At 49.1% G+C, this 16,689-nt stretch overlaps 1 protein-coding gene across 2 annotated transcripts in view; it reads left to right on the forward strand.

Moving 5' to 3' along the window:
• Positions 1-16,689, forward strand: part of DYRK4 (dual specificity tyrosine phosphorylation regulated kinase 4) — a 1,198,302-nt gene that overhangs the window by 519,788 nt on the left and 661,825 nt on the right. The window lies entirely within an intron of this gene.

Below are 16,689 nucleotides of genomic sequence, written 5' to 3' on the forward strand. Positions count from 1 at the left end.
CAAGGTATTGTCACTTCTCCCCAAGGTGTAGCCCTTTCCAATGAGGCTAGGGAGGTGAGACCGCTACCCATTAGGCCCCCCAGGGGTGGCACAATGTGGGAAGACCTCATGAGGAGAAGGACGACCACCTATGGTACAGCCCGTTGGCCAACGTCAAACGCAAACCTTCCCTAACACGCCCCTCCATGCCAAATAACTTCCTTGAGAGTAGATCTATTTGATTCTATAGTATAGGAGAAACAACCACAACAGAAAGTACCAGGACAAAAGAAGAGCAGCACAGAAGACAGGAAGATTACTAACTGTGCTAGTACTGGTACCAGGTGGCCCTGACGATGCATGAAAATCAATCCATCAAGAACAATGAAGGACTTTGACAATCTGGCAACATTGTATAAGAAGATAAGGACTGAAGACTTGGTGCCCAGCCGGGAGAGGCAGCAGGTGTGGAAACCATCCAGAGTGTGAATTTCGAATCCTGACGGCTAACCTGATAAACCAAAGAGCGGAGGATGCCAGTGAGGTGCTGAGGGAGTTCTCTGTGGGTCCAGCTGGGGCAGACTCAAACACGTAGCAGAAAGAGGAAGGTGAGCAGTCCAGGAGACCGCGGCGCCACTGGGTTGCTGCAGAAGCTAAGGAGATACACCCCCCAGTGGCGTGACAAAGCCCCAAAGAATGTAACAGGAGGCACGAGAGACCCAGACTGGACACAGGGGTGGAAGAGAGGCAGGCTCGAGAGGCTCTCCGCTGACCCAGTAGTAATAGTCAAACTACTGTGAAGTGCGCCTCGATCATCTGTGGATAACATCCTCATTGTTGTGGCAGCAATAAGCCCACTGACCACCGGAGAAGGGTCTGGGACCCGAACACAAGCATATTGAGCATCCAAGGAGAGCTTCCGCGTAGCAGTAGCAGCAACAGGCCCATTGACCAACAGAGAAGGGTCTGGCACCCCGACATAAGTACATTAAGTATCTGAGGAAAGCGTTCTCGTTGCAGTGGCAGGGAAAAGTAAAAGTCCACTGAGGCCCGAGTAGGACTTGAGACTTTGCCAATACCAGGAGAAGGGAGTCATTCTTCTGGTTCTGAAGGTTAAAGGAACTATAAATCCTTTTGATCAGGAGCCACCAGGGGAAGCGTGTCATTTCCCCTGGCTTTGTTGTGAACTATATTGGAGTGTGTGAACCAATACCAGGAGAAGGGAGTCATTCTCCTGGATCTGAAAGTTGACTGCTGTAAAGGTTTGTTGGAACTACAAGCCAGTGCAAGGGAGTCTTTACCCCTGGCATCCTTTTTGACAAATAACATTCTGAGACTACCACCCAACTACTAGGAGAAGGGAGCCATTCTCCTGAAAAAGGAACATTTCTGTTGGATTATCCTTTAGTTGTGGTCCTTCTTTGACACCCTTACAGTTCTAAACTTGACAACTCGCCGCCTCTACAACCTATGAAGATCCTCCCCACCTCAACACAACATCACCTTCAACTCTGTCCATGGCCCATGGTCCTGACCCTCCAACACACTAGCGGCATCTCTGTCTACTCTTCCTCTCCTACACTACAATCCTCCTCCGTAAACTTTCTGTACCCCAGGCCCCTCGCAGCTCCTACCATTTTTGCACATACACACTACTGGACCGTCTCCATTAAAATGTCCTCCTCACTGATATCTAAGCCAGCCCAACAGAGAAAGTATTTAAGACTAGACTAAAATGCCACACGTTAGCCAGCAAAGGAACAACCTACATGCCCTCCAGAGCAGGATGCTTACTTGCCCCAGCCCACCAACTTAGACAAAGTCACACTGTCTTGTCACTGCTGAATATATGTATAAGAAATTCGTATTTCATAGGAATATTGCATTTGTGTGTGTTGTTGTGAAAGGGTGAGAGGTCATGTTGGCTGTGAATGGGCCATGTCAAAGCGACTGCACACCACACACCCAACACACATATTGACATGGTGTATTGGCTTCATGGCAATCATTAGGTTGTCATCGCGTTCTCCATCAATCTAATTCCTCATATGGTATCTCTCTGTGAATATGTCCACATCCATCATTTTTCAAATATCAGTGAAGCTGTTCAACCACTCCCATGCAGCACGTCATGTACCTCAGAATGCAAGTATGCCTTCAGGCATGTACAGATTCCAAATAAATTTAGAAGCACATCTCAAGGCAGATTAACGTCCTTACCCGTGCCAGCCATGCCTACTAGGTCTGGGGCTGTGTCAGGCCGAAGGCTATTTTCCATGCTGTTAAACATTGCCACCTGGTGATGGCACCCGCACACTTACAGTTGGACAAGCCACCATTGCATTTAGCACTTGTATTACATTGACATTGATGACTGCAGACATATATCCCTAAGATCACCCTGATCCTACGCAAAATGGTCCATACAATGCATGGACATCCCATCACAGTGACAATGCGCATTTCAACTAGCCAAAATATGACATGCTACGGAACCAGCAATTAGCATGTGTAATTTTGCATTGTTTAGTGAACAGTATACAGACTGTACTAATATGATACGGGCACAAGTATGACATTCTACACTTTCTTTTGCTCCCGTACAGGTGATGCTGGATATTCCTTGATGCCATGGTTGATGACCGCCGTGAGGCAACCACACAACCAGGGCGAGCAGGGATACAGCCGTGCCCATTATGTATTTGTTGTACAATAGAACAGACATTTGGCCTGTTAAAGGCAAGGTTCCACTGACTGAGCAGATCAGGGGGTGCACTTATGTACAGCCCTGTGAAGGTGGGAAAGATAGTCCTTGCCTGTGCCTGCCCCCCGACATGGACATGCACCCACCAGAGGCGGAGGAGGATGAGAGTGATGGTGAACTGACATTTGCACATCGGTGTGGTGGCATTGATGGCCGTGTTGCATGAGAGGAACTTATTCACCATTTTTTTCTAATCATTTCACACATGCACGTGGCACAGGCCAGATAGCGCACTGGGCACTGCACAGTAGATAAATCACTCACTTGCAGTGAATGAAAAAGCAATGTCCAGTCATGATTTCTATGCAACAGCAACTGTAATTTGTACAGTGCAAATATTTACAAATGTTGAAAAAAAACTGGTAATACTATCCCTCCCCACTCCCCCTCCCCAACTATCCCTCCCCACTACCCCTCTGGAAATATCCCTCCCAGCTCCCCTCACCAACTGTCTCTACGCAACTCCTGTCATGTTCTGCAAGGATGACTTGCACAAGTCACAGACAGGGCACATGTGTGTCCATGGCCTATTTCCGTCCCCTTTTTGATTCAGGCGTGCGGCTGTGTGCCAAGCGGGACAGCTGCATTGAACACCACCTTGGGTTGCTCTGCACGGAACTGGCAGGCGTTGTACTGGTGGATGGTGCGTTGTGGATTTCCGTGGGCCGTCGGTCTAAGAAGGCCTGAGGAACATAGCCATTGTCTTGGCTATAGATGACATTACGCTGTTCCCCTCCCGTACCCTACTGGACATCTGTACTATTGCTCGTGTACCCCAGCCAAGTGCATGGGCATTACGTCGCCCACTAGTCTGCAGGCTCTCATGCATCAGCTGCACCTCCTGGAGGTGCTGCTGCACCAAGGCTGTCAAGGCATCCTGGCATTGTTCTATGCGGCTGAGTCTGCCATCAATTTTCCTCACACTGGGAAAGGGTGGGCATTGAGGGCTAATTGGGCCCATGGGGCTGAAAAGCAAAGGCTCATCAGTGCTGTGGTCGGTGGTGTCCCCCCCATGTTCTCTCCACCGTCATCTGCTATTTACTCGACAATGCACGCATGTTCACATGCATGTAGCTGTGGTTGTGGTCGTGGTACTGCTGAAGCTGGGGCTGCCTGGGTGGGAGCAGCTTGTTGGACCGGTGGTGGCTAAATGGGTTGAGCTTGTGGGTCCGGCGGTGGCTCAAGGGTTGCATTTGTGAGACCGGTGGTGGCTCAATGGGTTGAGCTTGTGGGACCGGTGGTGGCTCGACAGGTGCAGCTGGTGTGGCAGTGGGAGTTGTGCCTGTTGAGGCTGTGGAGTCCTAGGTGGAGGTGGTGGTCTGTTGGGTCTGGCGGCGTCGACGGCTTGTCCCCCTTGAGGTGCTTGGATGTGCCTCTTCATTGTCAGATGATGTGCCTGAGGGAGTCAGAAAGGCAGGTTGTCAGTGAACAGTGTGGATTGATGAGGCAGAGATTCATGCATAATCTTGTTTGTGCCTGTGCTGTTTCAGGGACATGGCGGGGGACATGGCATGGTGAACACATGCACGTGCCATGCGTACTGTGCGGGTGGATGTGTGATGTCCATACATGGAATGGTTGTGTGCCAGTGATACTGTCATGGTGTACTGACATTTGCTGGGTATGGTTTTAGGGGTGTGGCCTTCAGGCTGTGTGATGTTGGATTGGGGAGGGGTGTGCCTTAGATCGGGTTGGCACGTGCCTTCTGCCTGTAGCACTTACAGGGATAGGTGGCCATTTCTGTTCATGGCTCGGGCTGGCTGGGATGGGGGAATCACCGATTTCCTTTGTGTCTGACGCCGGTAATTTAAGGGTGAAGAAGGGGCTTAGCACTGATATGACTTTGTGACTGGGGAAGCACAGCGGGCACACAGATATTAGGCTGTGGCAGGGGGATATTTGTCTGAGTGGCAGCAGAAGCATGTTCTGTTGGCAGTACAGGGTGCGTGTGCTATGTTCTAGGTGTATTAGTGGTATGAGGTATATTTTGGGGGAGGGTGTATGTTGGTGTGTGCACCCAGGTTGCTGGTCTCTTGGGAGGCGGGCTGGCAGGGCTGTATTGGTGTTTTGGACTATGCACTAGACATTCATGTCATATGGTGATCTAGTAGTGGGTGCAGGGTGGACAGAGAGGTTGACATTACATTGGGGTTACGTGTACTTCCCAGCCTCTTAAGGTGTCCTGTCTCCAGCCTCCGCAGAACCAACCACTTCGATGGCCTCGAGGTGCAGCACACTGCAGCACGTCTCCTCCCAGTGCATGGGGATGTGCTCCCGTCACCTGTGGCTATGCCCTGTCTGCGCTAGGCCGAGAGGTTGTTGCGCACCCTCAAGCGCAGGCTGTCCCGCCTCTTGTGGCACTCTCGCACTGTGCAGGGGCTGTGCCGACTGCAGACACCTTCTGGGCAACCTCTTCCCAGATGCTCACTGATGAGGCCGAACAAGGCTGAAACAGGTGTATGGGTTTGCTGTTGGTACTCTTGTTCAAAGGAGGTTGGCCTGGCATTTCGGTGCTGGACTGCCCTTGTGGGCGGGACAAAGACTGATATGCAAATGGATATTCCTCCTTTGTGAAAAGTACAGTGAACAAAAAGCATTGGCTGTGGACTCTCAAGTGGGTCAAGCCTGCTACCTTTTTTTTATTTTTTTCAAGGAACTTGGGGTTGGTCACCATAAGTTACCTAGGGGAACCCAGAAGTGGATCCCTTGCTCACTGTGCTCAGAGAGGCACAGCTCCACCTCACTAATGAGGCCCAACAAGGCTGAAACAGGTGAATGGGGTTGCTGTTGGTACTCTTGTTCAAAGGAGGTTTTCCTGGCATTTCGTTGCTGGACTGCTCTCTTGCGCGGGACAGAGACTGATATGCAAATGGATGGGAGCAAGCTTCGACCATCAAATAATAATAACGCAGTCCTAGTAGAGTCTTGTCAAAATAAAAGGGCCTATACTAATAAACCTATTGCCAATCCTTACTTCTAAATACAAATGGTGTGGGAAACAATGTTATGCAAAAGGAAAGTGTTCAAGAAATGATATGTCAGGATAGTTGAGCCGTTGGCTTCCATTCCCCTCGTTTTTAGCATGGGACAAGGCGGCACACCCGAGCTAAGCACACACTCTGGCTTCTCTAGCACAAGGATGCAGTTCAAAACCTCAGTATCAGGACCTTCTGTGCCAAAGTCTCTACCATTCAAAGTCTCTCCTTACAGAGGGCCTGATGCGACAAACAAACATTAACGTTCCTTTCTTCTAAGGATTTCCACATGCACAATTTCTCAGGTGATTCACTGTTTACCCCTGGTCCCCCTCCACCGGGCTTAGACCCACTTTAACAGTTTCCTTCTTCTCAATTGGCCTCCCTCGATCAGGCTTGGACCACTTTAGCTCATTTTCCAAACTTTCCTTTCTTCTAAATTGGCCTCCCTCGATCGGGTTCAGACCACTTTATCTCATTTTCCAATCTTTCCTTTCTGTATCAAAAATCTTTAACATTCACTTCTGCCACTTCTCGGCTACATACCTTACAGAAACCGTCGACTGAGCACGCAATTGGTGCCGGACCACTCTGTCCACAGTATTGTATCTTTCCTTTCAAAGTTCAAGCATTCATCAGCAGTTTAACTTTACTCACGTCTTTCATCACACGTGTTTTCACAATGTTCGTTCCAGCGCATGTTATTCAATGTTGCTGCTTGCAACCTTGGCTACAACACAGACCGGTCTGGTATCGGTCCCTCCAAATCGCTGGCTGTGTTGATTTCTTTGTTGCTACTTTGTTCTTGGAGCCAAGGACGGTACCATGGCGGCTGCTGCTTCTCCCCGACTCAATTAGTCATGTAGGAGGAGCACGGGTACCTCCGACACACAATGCAGGATTCTTCGGACTGGTTTTGTGGCCTTAAGGCATCCAATCTCGAGGTCTCATGAAAGTAATGGTTTCTTGCCGGAAAGGTCAAGGGAATTTCCCTCCTTGCAAACCCCTTGCACTTCACCGTCTTTCATCCCTCGTTCAGCTGCCATCTTGAAGCTGCTATTTCCTTGTGTGTTTTGCCTTGCTCAGAGTGTGTTTTCGTGCCCCACCTGTTATCCGTGAGGGGAAGTTTAATGGAAGTCAAGTGTGCGTGATGTTCAGTAATTGCCTGACCTCGCCTGACCATTGTATTGGGACAATCAGTTATACTCCTCGGGTGTTGGTTTGTTTTCTCCCAGAGCGGGCTGTCTGTGTGAAAGTGTTCGTGTAGGAAAAGGGGGGGTAGAGTCCCTACGTATCCTACCTGGTAGGATGGGGTAAAGGTGTTACAGGGAATGGGTTACTGCATCTCACCATCCGGTGTCCCACTCCCACTCCCCAACGACCCCTCACCTAGGTGATCCTCCTGCACTGTTCCACCCCCAGGAACTGGATCCAAAAACGCTGGCTGTTTCCTGGCCACCTGGATGACAGATCCCTGGGGACTAGTGGTTGAGACACCTTCTGGTTTCTCACAGAACTTCGAGGATCTTTAGCTTTACTACAAGATGACTGCTCTTGCATTTTCAGTCTTTTCCAGGCTTCTGACATCAGCGGAAGCTGTGCAGGACCTTTGTCTGATGGTCCTGACCTCAGTTGCAATCCTTTTTCCTCTTCCTAGAGGTGTCCTGAGGTTGCCTTTTCCACAGAAGTCTTTACCTCACCTTGGAGTTCAGGTCCCCTGGGCCATTGGGCCATCCTTTGTCAGACCAAGTACAGAAGACTGTTTCCCAAACGGATTCCAGAATCTCAACACTGGTCTCTGGAGAAATCTGAGTCAGGCGGTTAAGTTAACAACCCTGTTTCCTTTACCTTGTGCTTTCCATAGAGCTGCATAGTGTAAAGTCCTGTCTCTATCTCACTCTTTCCTGACTTTGGCTGGTAGAAACCTTGTCGAGGATTCCTGCCCTATCCTAGTGTATGGGATTGAGTGAGTACTTGAGTGAGTACTTATCCTAGTGTATGGGATTGAGTGAGTACTTACCTGAACTTTACTTACCCTTTTGAACTTTGAATCATAACCACTGGCATCGTCCAATCACATAGTAAATGCACTTGCATAGTATAACTTTGCAACTGACGACACTAGGTCACAGGAACCCAAACCATCTTAGGGCCGAATTTACTAAGTGTTAGGAAACTTTGTTGTGGTTACTCTAAAGTGATTCTACTGAACTTTATGCATGTGACTACTTACCGGTTTTACAAAGTTTATTGAATCAAATGGTTCCTATCTTCTCATAAAGGTGAATATATATGTCTTTTTTATAGTATGTGTGACAATATATGCCTCCATGTTTCATTTGCTTAGTGTGTATTTAAAAGGCCTAATAAATTATTGTATATTTTTGTACTTATCCGCCTAAGTGGAATAATTGGTGTTGTTCTGTGTGGACTCATTGTAGGTCTAGAGCACTCTAAATCCCCTCCTAAGTCTAAGCCTTACTGCTCCGCTGCCTACATTGATTGGGTTTGGGTAGATCTTAGTGTCTTTCCTGTGCAATATAATAGGTTGGCCTCCCAAAATACACCCCCATGGTTATTATCATAATTATAATGCGCTTAATACTAGAGACCAGTTTCTAAGCCCGAGACCGGGATTGAAACCTGTGTTGCTATGCGTAGTCTTGCTTCCAAGACAAATGCATTTCCCCGGAGCTATCCTCCATTGCCCCTGGTTGATTTTGAAAATCCATCTTAACAGGTATGGACCGCCAGAGTGCTGAGGGCTTTATCTCAGACAATGACTGAGATCAGAACTAGTGTCATTAGCCTACTGAGGGCTATATCTCACACCCTGGCAAGAGCTAAGAGCAATCCTAGATGGTGGGTGAAAATATCACAGCCTGACAAAAACAATAAGGGAGGGGGGAAGTCATACTTGCTGGTACAAGTGTGTGACAGTAATAACCATTGTGCAAGGGCAAAGGAAGTGCTTGCTAGTTGGCGTGTCAAGAAGGGTGCTGGGTGCTACATATATATCCCTGTGACTAAGAAGTCAAGAAACTGACCCTGTGCCATGACCCTGAGACTGCATGTTTTAAGATAAGAAGCAAGCTTACCACTATACCCCTTAGAATGTGTGTTAGATGGGGGGGCGCTGTTGAGCAGCCTGCAAGATGGCTGCCTAGCGTGAGAGCTCCGTGCCCAGCCACCTCTTATCCGCTGACATCTGCGGTTCTGCCTTCGATCCTGTGTACCTGCTACGATCCCTGCACTGTGGCCATCGAGCCCTATCCGCACGTCGAGTTCTGGGTGAAATCGGACTCTCGGAACTGGAGATCCTTGTCCCGCCGTGCCTCGCCGCCATTGGGCCTACACTGGGCCCTGCTCTCATCGCGACCTGACCGGGTGGCCCTCATTGGAGTCGCTGCTGGCTGCTCTGCCCTGACACCTGGGGCACACACTACACTCGTGGGCTGGCTCGCTCCTGCCCCGGTCCCGCCGGGCGGTCCTTTCCGCCAGGGGGCTAGGCCGCTGACGACCGAGGCGCGCCGGCGCCCCATCTGTGACCGCGGGGGGCCTGGACTGGGCTGCCTGGCGCGAGCCGGCGGGGACTGCTATCGTGCCCTCACGGGATCTCTTCCATACCCGACTCACTGGCTTCATCGACCGAGCTTTGTCGTGTCCTCTGGTTCCTGCCATGTTGAGTCGCTCCAAAGGAGCTGCTAAAGGGGGTGCTATGGACAAATTCGCTAAGATGGTCCCTCGACCGGAGGTGGGCCACACGTCGCCTCCGCAGGAAGAACATGACAACGACCCTAATCCGGGGGCGGCGGTGCCGGACCTCACTGCCATGATGGAATCGATGGCTAAGAACCTTGCCTCCTTTCATGAGAAGCTTGACGATATCAACGCGAATGTCGCTTCGCTCAAGACCCGGGTAGACCAGGCTGGATCGAGAATCACTGAGGCCGAAGGCCGGATCTCTACTAATGAAGATGCGATACACGTACTTCAGGACACAGTAGCCGCCTTATCGCGCGACATGAAGAGTGTTAAAGCAAAATGCGATGACTTGGAGTCCCGCTCCCGCAGAAAAAATCTTCGCATCATTGGGGTCCCTGAAACTGCCCTGAAGGGGCGCATGGAAGTTGCAGTCGAACAGTTACTCAAGGACTTGCTGGGGGATCCAGACCTTTCCCCTTACTTCACGGTGGAGCGGGCTCACCGGGCCCTTGCCCTGCGACCCCGACCTGGCGACATCCCCAGACCCATTATAGCCAAGATTCTTCATTATCGTGACAGGGAACTCATTCTTCGCCTGTCGCGGGAGAAAGGGGAGCTGCGACTGGAGTCTCATGTCATCAGGATCTTCCCAGACTTTTCTGTGGCGGTACAGTAGGAGAGACGCCAATTTCTTGGCGTCAAGAAAATGCTCAGGGAACGCAATGTACCGTATGCCATCTTATTCCCGGCTCGTCTCAAGCTCACTCATAATGGCAAATTGTAGTTTTTCACAGTCCCGGACGAGGCGGTGAAATTCATCGAGATGCAAATACCGCTTCAGGGCTCTGGAGAAGGCTGAGTGGACGCTACTTAACTGTGATTGGCGCGGACTGTGGACACTTATGGAACTTGTTTACTCAATCTGCACTGTGGCACTGGTAAGGCTGCTCTGTTTACTGTGACGCTCTGCCCCTGTAGTCCTTGCATGCTGCAGCACTTGTGCACACATCCTTACAACGCACTTCACAGAGCTGGTCTCACACTGTTCTGTTGTCCTACCTCAATTTCTGTTCTCCGTTCAGGTCCTTAATCTCTCAGTTATATACTCCGTTCCCCACATTTGAGATGCGGGGATGTACGATATTTGACTGTCGAAACTGTTTTGGTCTATTTCGGAACTGCGGGGGCTCGTGTGCGGTCCCCGATTACCGGCTTAGTGGGCAGGGCCTGCGCCGCAAGTCCTCCACCACTGCTCGTTTTGCAACTGAGCCATTTGGCTCCAAGCGTGCTGGTGCACGTCAATGGCGCACCCCATTGCGATTGCACTGTTTTTTCTCATTTTTTTAGTGTGTGTTGGCCCCAGTTGGGCCTCGGGGAAAATTGGGCCAGGTTGGGGACGGTCCAACTGTGCGTTGTTAGGGGTGGGTGATCTTTACACTGCTGATCCACAGTTAGTGGTGAGGGTGGGGGGTGGGAAAGGGGTTGTTTTACAAAAAGGCACACAAGGTTTCGCGGCGCGCATGCTGAAGGGCCCCACGCCCACTTGCTTTTCCAACACTGAGAGCTCACACCATCACGGGAGCTGGGATGTTCACTGATTTATGGGTACTGTGTCTGTAGATACCTACCTCTGACATGGCTACAGTCATAATGTCCTGGAACATTCGGGGGCTGAGCAACCACACTAAGGCCCGCAAGATTGTTGCATATGCTATGAGACACAACTGTAAGATATTGCTTTTACAAGAGACACACTCTGATGGCCTCATTCCGAGAGCTGTTGTCCCATCATGGGGTTCTGCCAGGTTCTTTACTTCTTACTCCACACAATCTAGGGGAGTTCTCACAATGATCCACAAATCAATTAAGTTTGTGCTGCATAAAAGCTATGTTGATCCCGAGGGCCGTTATGTTATAATACACTGCACACTGGTCAATAAAGAGTACTTGCTGGTTAACACTTACTGTCCCAATGTAGATTCTCCGGACTTCTTTGATACTGTAACCACCATACTGCTGGGCTTCGTGGAGGTGCAGATCATATGGGGGGGGACCTAAACCTTATACTGGACACGGCCCTGGACAGAACTGCCACTACACCCAGAGCCCTGTCTGGCGCGGCGCGCAGGCTGCATGGCCACATGTAGTCGCTCAATATTTGCGACGCCTGGAGAACACTTCACCCCCAGCAGCGGGACTACACTTATTACTCGTCTGTACATGATAGTTCGTCCAGGATAGATCTGTTTTTGGTCTCGAGAGATGCTATGGGTAGGGTGGAGGATACACGCCCGCACATTCTCGGATCATTCTCCGATCATACTGTCCTTAGGGCTGGGAATTCCCATCCCAACACTCTGCACCTGGCACTTTAAGTCCGAAGCTCTAAAAGACATTGTGTTTACATCTGAGATTTTAGCGGACATTGAGTCCTTCTTTGAGCTTAACTCTCTTCAAGACACGACCGCCGCGGTCAGATGGGAGGCATTTAAGGCTTACATTAGGGGCATGTCTATTTCCCAAGAGGCAGGGGTGTTGAAAGCTATTAGGGCCGCCCTTGGATGATCTGAGGCCAAACCGGATCTGACCCCACTACTCTAGCCCAAATCTCTGACGAGCTCCAGGTGTTCAACACTTTAGCGACCAGCGAAGTTCATTATTTCAGCCGCCCGCAGGCCGCTAGGAAATATGGAGAGGGCGACAGACCTGGCAAGACACTTGCGACACTTGTGAGGGGGCAACTGGGTCGCACGCAGATCACTTCCATAAAAGATCAGAACGGTGACGCTCAATGGGCGGACCATCGAATACTTGATATATTCACTGAGTTCTATAGATCCCTTTATTCCCAGCCTGTAGAGCACACTGAACAACATATGCGGGAACTCCTTGACCAGATCCCCACCACGGAAATTTCCCCACAGACCCGAGATGAGCTGGATACCGCGTTCACGCTAGACGAGATAGTATCGGCTATCTCAGACTTGCCCATAGGCAAGGCGCCGGGACCTGACGGCCTCACGGCGGACTTCTATCGAGAGCATGTGGCTATTCTGGCCCCCCGGCTGTTGGAGGTATGAAATGAGGCACTCCGAGCCACTATCCTTCCCCCTTCCATGCGGGAAGCGGCCATCACGGTACTGCTCAAACCAGGTAAACCTGAGGACGAGTGTGGGTCCTATAGCCCTCTCTCCCTCATGAACCTAGATACAAAGATCTTTGCTAAGATCATTGCTAACCGCTTTCTGCCCATCATGACACACTTGGTACAAGAGGACCAAGCAGGCTTTGTCCCCGGTAGGTCCACCTCCCATAACATCAGGAGACTATTTAATGTCATGTCCCGTATAGACCAAGACGTCCAGGCCGTAGCGGTTACACTGGATGCTCAGAAGGCCTTCGATATGGTCTCCTGGAAATATATGTGGCTGGTCCTCGAAGCAATGGGCGTCGGCCCTAACATGGTAGGGTTCATTAAACTCTTGTACACTTCGCCCGTTGCGCGGGTACGAGTCAACTCACTAACATCCGAGAAGTTCACTCTATTCAGAGGCACCAGACAGGGCTGCCCCTTCTCCCCAATCCTTTTCGCATTGGTGATAGAACCGATGGCGGACTTTATCCGAGCACGGCACGCGAGTAAAGGAGTACGATTGGTTGATGAGCCTGAAATAATATCCCTGTATGCTGACGATGTCCTATTATACGTCAGAGACCCCACAGCCCATCTGGATCCCATACTGAGAGACATCACCCGGATTGGCACCCACTCCGGATTTACGATTAATTATTCCAAATCGGAGATTTTCCCGCTCACTAAAGCTACACGGCAGCCCACCCCCGAGTATCCCCTGCGCTGGGCCCCTGAGGGTGTGAGATACCTTGGGGTGCAGATGTCCCTCACTAAGCCCACCCTGCTTGCCGATAACTACTCAGCTGTAGCACAAACAGTTGAGACAAAAATTTCGCGTTGGCGCACCCTCCCGTTGTCCGTCGCTGGTCGTCTATCCCTTATTAAAATGATCTTGCTCCCCAAGCTCTTATACACCTTTTGCAACATTCCTATATGGCCAGGGAGGGCTTACTTCACTAAATTGCAGAAGCTCTGCGTGCAATTTCTCTGGCACTCCGGTGCGGTGCGCAAAAAGTGGACTGACATGGCACTCTCATACAGACAGGGTGGTATTGCTGCTCTGGACCTGGAACTATACTGGATCGCGGCCCAGGCCCAGCATGCTACTCATTGGTATCCGGGTTCCCCAGTGCGCCCACATGTCAAACTGGAACGGCTTGCCTCCGCTGGTATCAACTTAATGTCCCTGATACTACACCGACGCTACACATCTGATTCCCCCGTTGACCCCATTGCTGCGACCCTGTATGCCTGGTCACGTCTACTACACTCGACAAGTGGGCACTCCCATTAAAAATGGCTTCCCGTGTGGGCCTTTCCGGGCCTGGAACCCACACTTGATATTGCTTTGGCGCGACACTGGGGTGCACTGGGGTATCGGTCCCTGTCCGACTTCTATCCCAAGGGCAAATTCATAGGCCCCCAGACCTGGAGACAAGGGGGACACCAGATCTCCCCTAGAGACTCTCCAATACTACAGGCTTCGCGCCACGTTCCGCACCATGTGGCCCTCCTTTCCGGATGAGCCCCCAGACAACCCGGCGATATCCTACATCACCAACTCGGGCGGTGCACGCGGCGTCGTCTCTTCACTGTATCAAATCTTACTAGATATCATCCCCATTCCTACTCTTAGGGCGCGCGACGGATGGTCAGCTGAACTGGGTCTAGAAATTTCTGATGAATTGTGGGAGGATATGTGCTGCCACACACAAAAAGTGTCTCTCAATTTCCGTTTTCGTGCCATGTAATACAAGCTCCTCAATAGGCTTTACTATACACCGCGCAGGACATCGGGGTTTGCTCGCTCTGAGGTGCACCTCTGCCCGCGCTGTAGGGCGGTAGATGCTGATCACTTGCATATGTTCTGGACCTGTAACAAATTGTCCGGTTTCTGGGACAGTGTCCTCCATACACTGAGTGCGGTAACTGAAACTGTAATTGATCCCGATCCTTTGGCGGTTCTGTTAGGGGTCTGGGGGTCTGACGAAACTAAGCGTTTGAAAAAGTTTTTGAATATAAGCTGCATGATTGCCAAAAAATGTATACTTCAGAACTGTAAGCGCTCCTCCCCACCGGCCTCTCAGAAATGGCTGGGTATGCTCACATGGTCGCGGAACTGTGAGGAGGAATACCTGACAATGCTGCCCGCCCAATCTCGCCCCAGGAACATCTGGAGCGAATTTAACACATATCTCAACAATCAAAGTGAGAACATGCTTATCTCCGGTCTCTACTCATGCACCGTGATTATTGCTGTGTATTGCTGTATTGTTGATGCTCTATATCCACTGTTGGAACTGTATCCTATAACCATTACGATGTTTTATGCTATGCTTGCTTTATTTATTTGTTGCCTTGACGTATGTGCCTTGTGAACCTCTGCCAACAAAAATAAAAACATTTTAAAAAAAAGAATGTGTGTTAGATTCAGAAATCCTGACAAGTTCATGTGGTCCTTAAAATAGGCTATTTAACAATTTTTTATTAAAACCATTTCTGACACTTTTTGAGAATTGTTGTCCGGTTTGATTTGTAGTTAAAACCCTAGGCTCGCCAGGCATACACCCGATCCAACCTGTTTTATTTATTAATACATGTGTTGAACCATATATTGTATCATGGGTTTGGCTGTTCAGTTTAGCTGTCACCATGAAATACAGGGTACCTTCCAACGCAAGGATCTAATCATAAAAATAACCTAGATTCTGTCAAAGCTAATGGACTTGTACACATAACTATTTATTAGACTACAGATAATCACCCTCTAGTAAAGAGCTGAAGCCCCTACTCCATGCCAACATTTATAATTTTGTTTTCAATTTTAGGATTATTAGGCATCTCTCTTCTGAAATAATATGTGCAGTTTGGAATGAAATGTACGATTTTACCCACAAGCTCACTATTCATACAAATGAACTATCCTAATGTTCAAATGCAAGATTTACATGCAACAGGGTGTACTGAATTAGCCCAAGATTACATGGTTATACTATATAAATAATTCAATTCAAATGACTACATAGAAAATAATTTAAGAATTATCCAATTAATCATACAATAGGACAATATTTATTTTATCCCCATTTGTTGCATGGGTCACATCATCAAAATAATCTCTAAATATTTTGAAAGGAATTATTAGGAAGGGCTAAGTACAACTCATAGTAAAAAACAATAATAATAATTCTGCAGTACAGTTATGGAAGGGGATAGACTGTAATCATATCAGGCTTTGGCTCAACCTAAAAGGGACAGTCTAGCTCCAAATGTAAAGCCACATTCTTCTGCACAAAAGTAGAAAGCAAACCCCAGACATGTTTCGGTCTCATTGGGTGTCATCAGCGGGGTGGAGGATGGACCTTTAGGCACAGCTAGCACATAATCTACGTTTGGGCATGCCCACCCAAACTAAAGTGAGTTTTACAAAACTTCTGTAATATCACAATCGCTGAAAAACAATCATGTGTAGAAGTGCCCAAAGGGAACCTTACATCCTTCACACATCAGTGTTACAAAAGTCATCTAAAACAAGCACAGAACATGAAGAATTTCTTTCATTTGCTACACTTGTCATAAAACTTGAAATGTGTCATTACCTATAATCCTTATCTTCTCCCTTTGCACTGACTCTTCTTTTGATGTCACAAAAACATATCTCTTATTACATCATGATCAATTCCCTGAAGAAATCCTTGCGTTGTGTTTTGCTTCAGGTCAAGCATTCATGAACAATTTCAACATCTGGGTTCCCCTACGTATCTCAGTGTGACCAAACCCAAGTCCCTTGCAAAAGAATTTCAAAAAAGGTAGCAGGCGCCCCTCTCCAGAAAGAACATGGCATGATAACCTGTTCTGTGGTTTTTTCCCACTTTGAGAGTTTGCAGCCATCGCTTTTTGCTCACTGAGAGGCATAGCTCCACCTCATTGATGAGGCCCAACAAGGCTGAAACACGTGTATGGAGTTGCTGTTGCTACTCTTGTTCAGAAGGGAATTGCCATAGCATTTTGGTGCTGGACTGCCCATGTGGGCAGGACAAAGACTGATATGCAAATGGTTATTTCCGATCTGTGAAAGGTACAGTGAGCAAAAACCACAGAACAGGTTATCATGCCATGTTCTTTCTGGAGAG

The sequence above is a fragment of the Ambystoma mexicanum genome, chromosome 12 (assembly GCF_040938575.1).
Source record: "Ambystoma mexicanum isolate Mex_15411 chromosome 12, UKY_AmexF1_1, whole genome shotgun sequence".
NCBI classification, from domain to species: Eukaryota; Metazoa; Chordata; class Amphibia; order Caudata; family Ambystomatidae; genus Ambystoma; species Ambystoma mexicanum.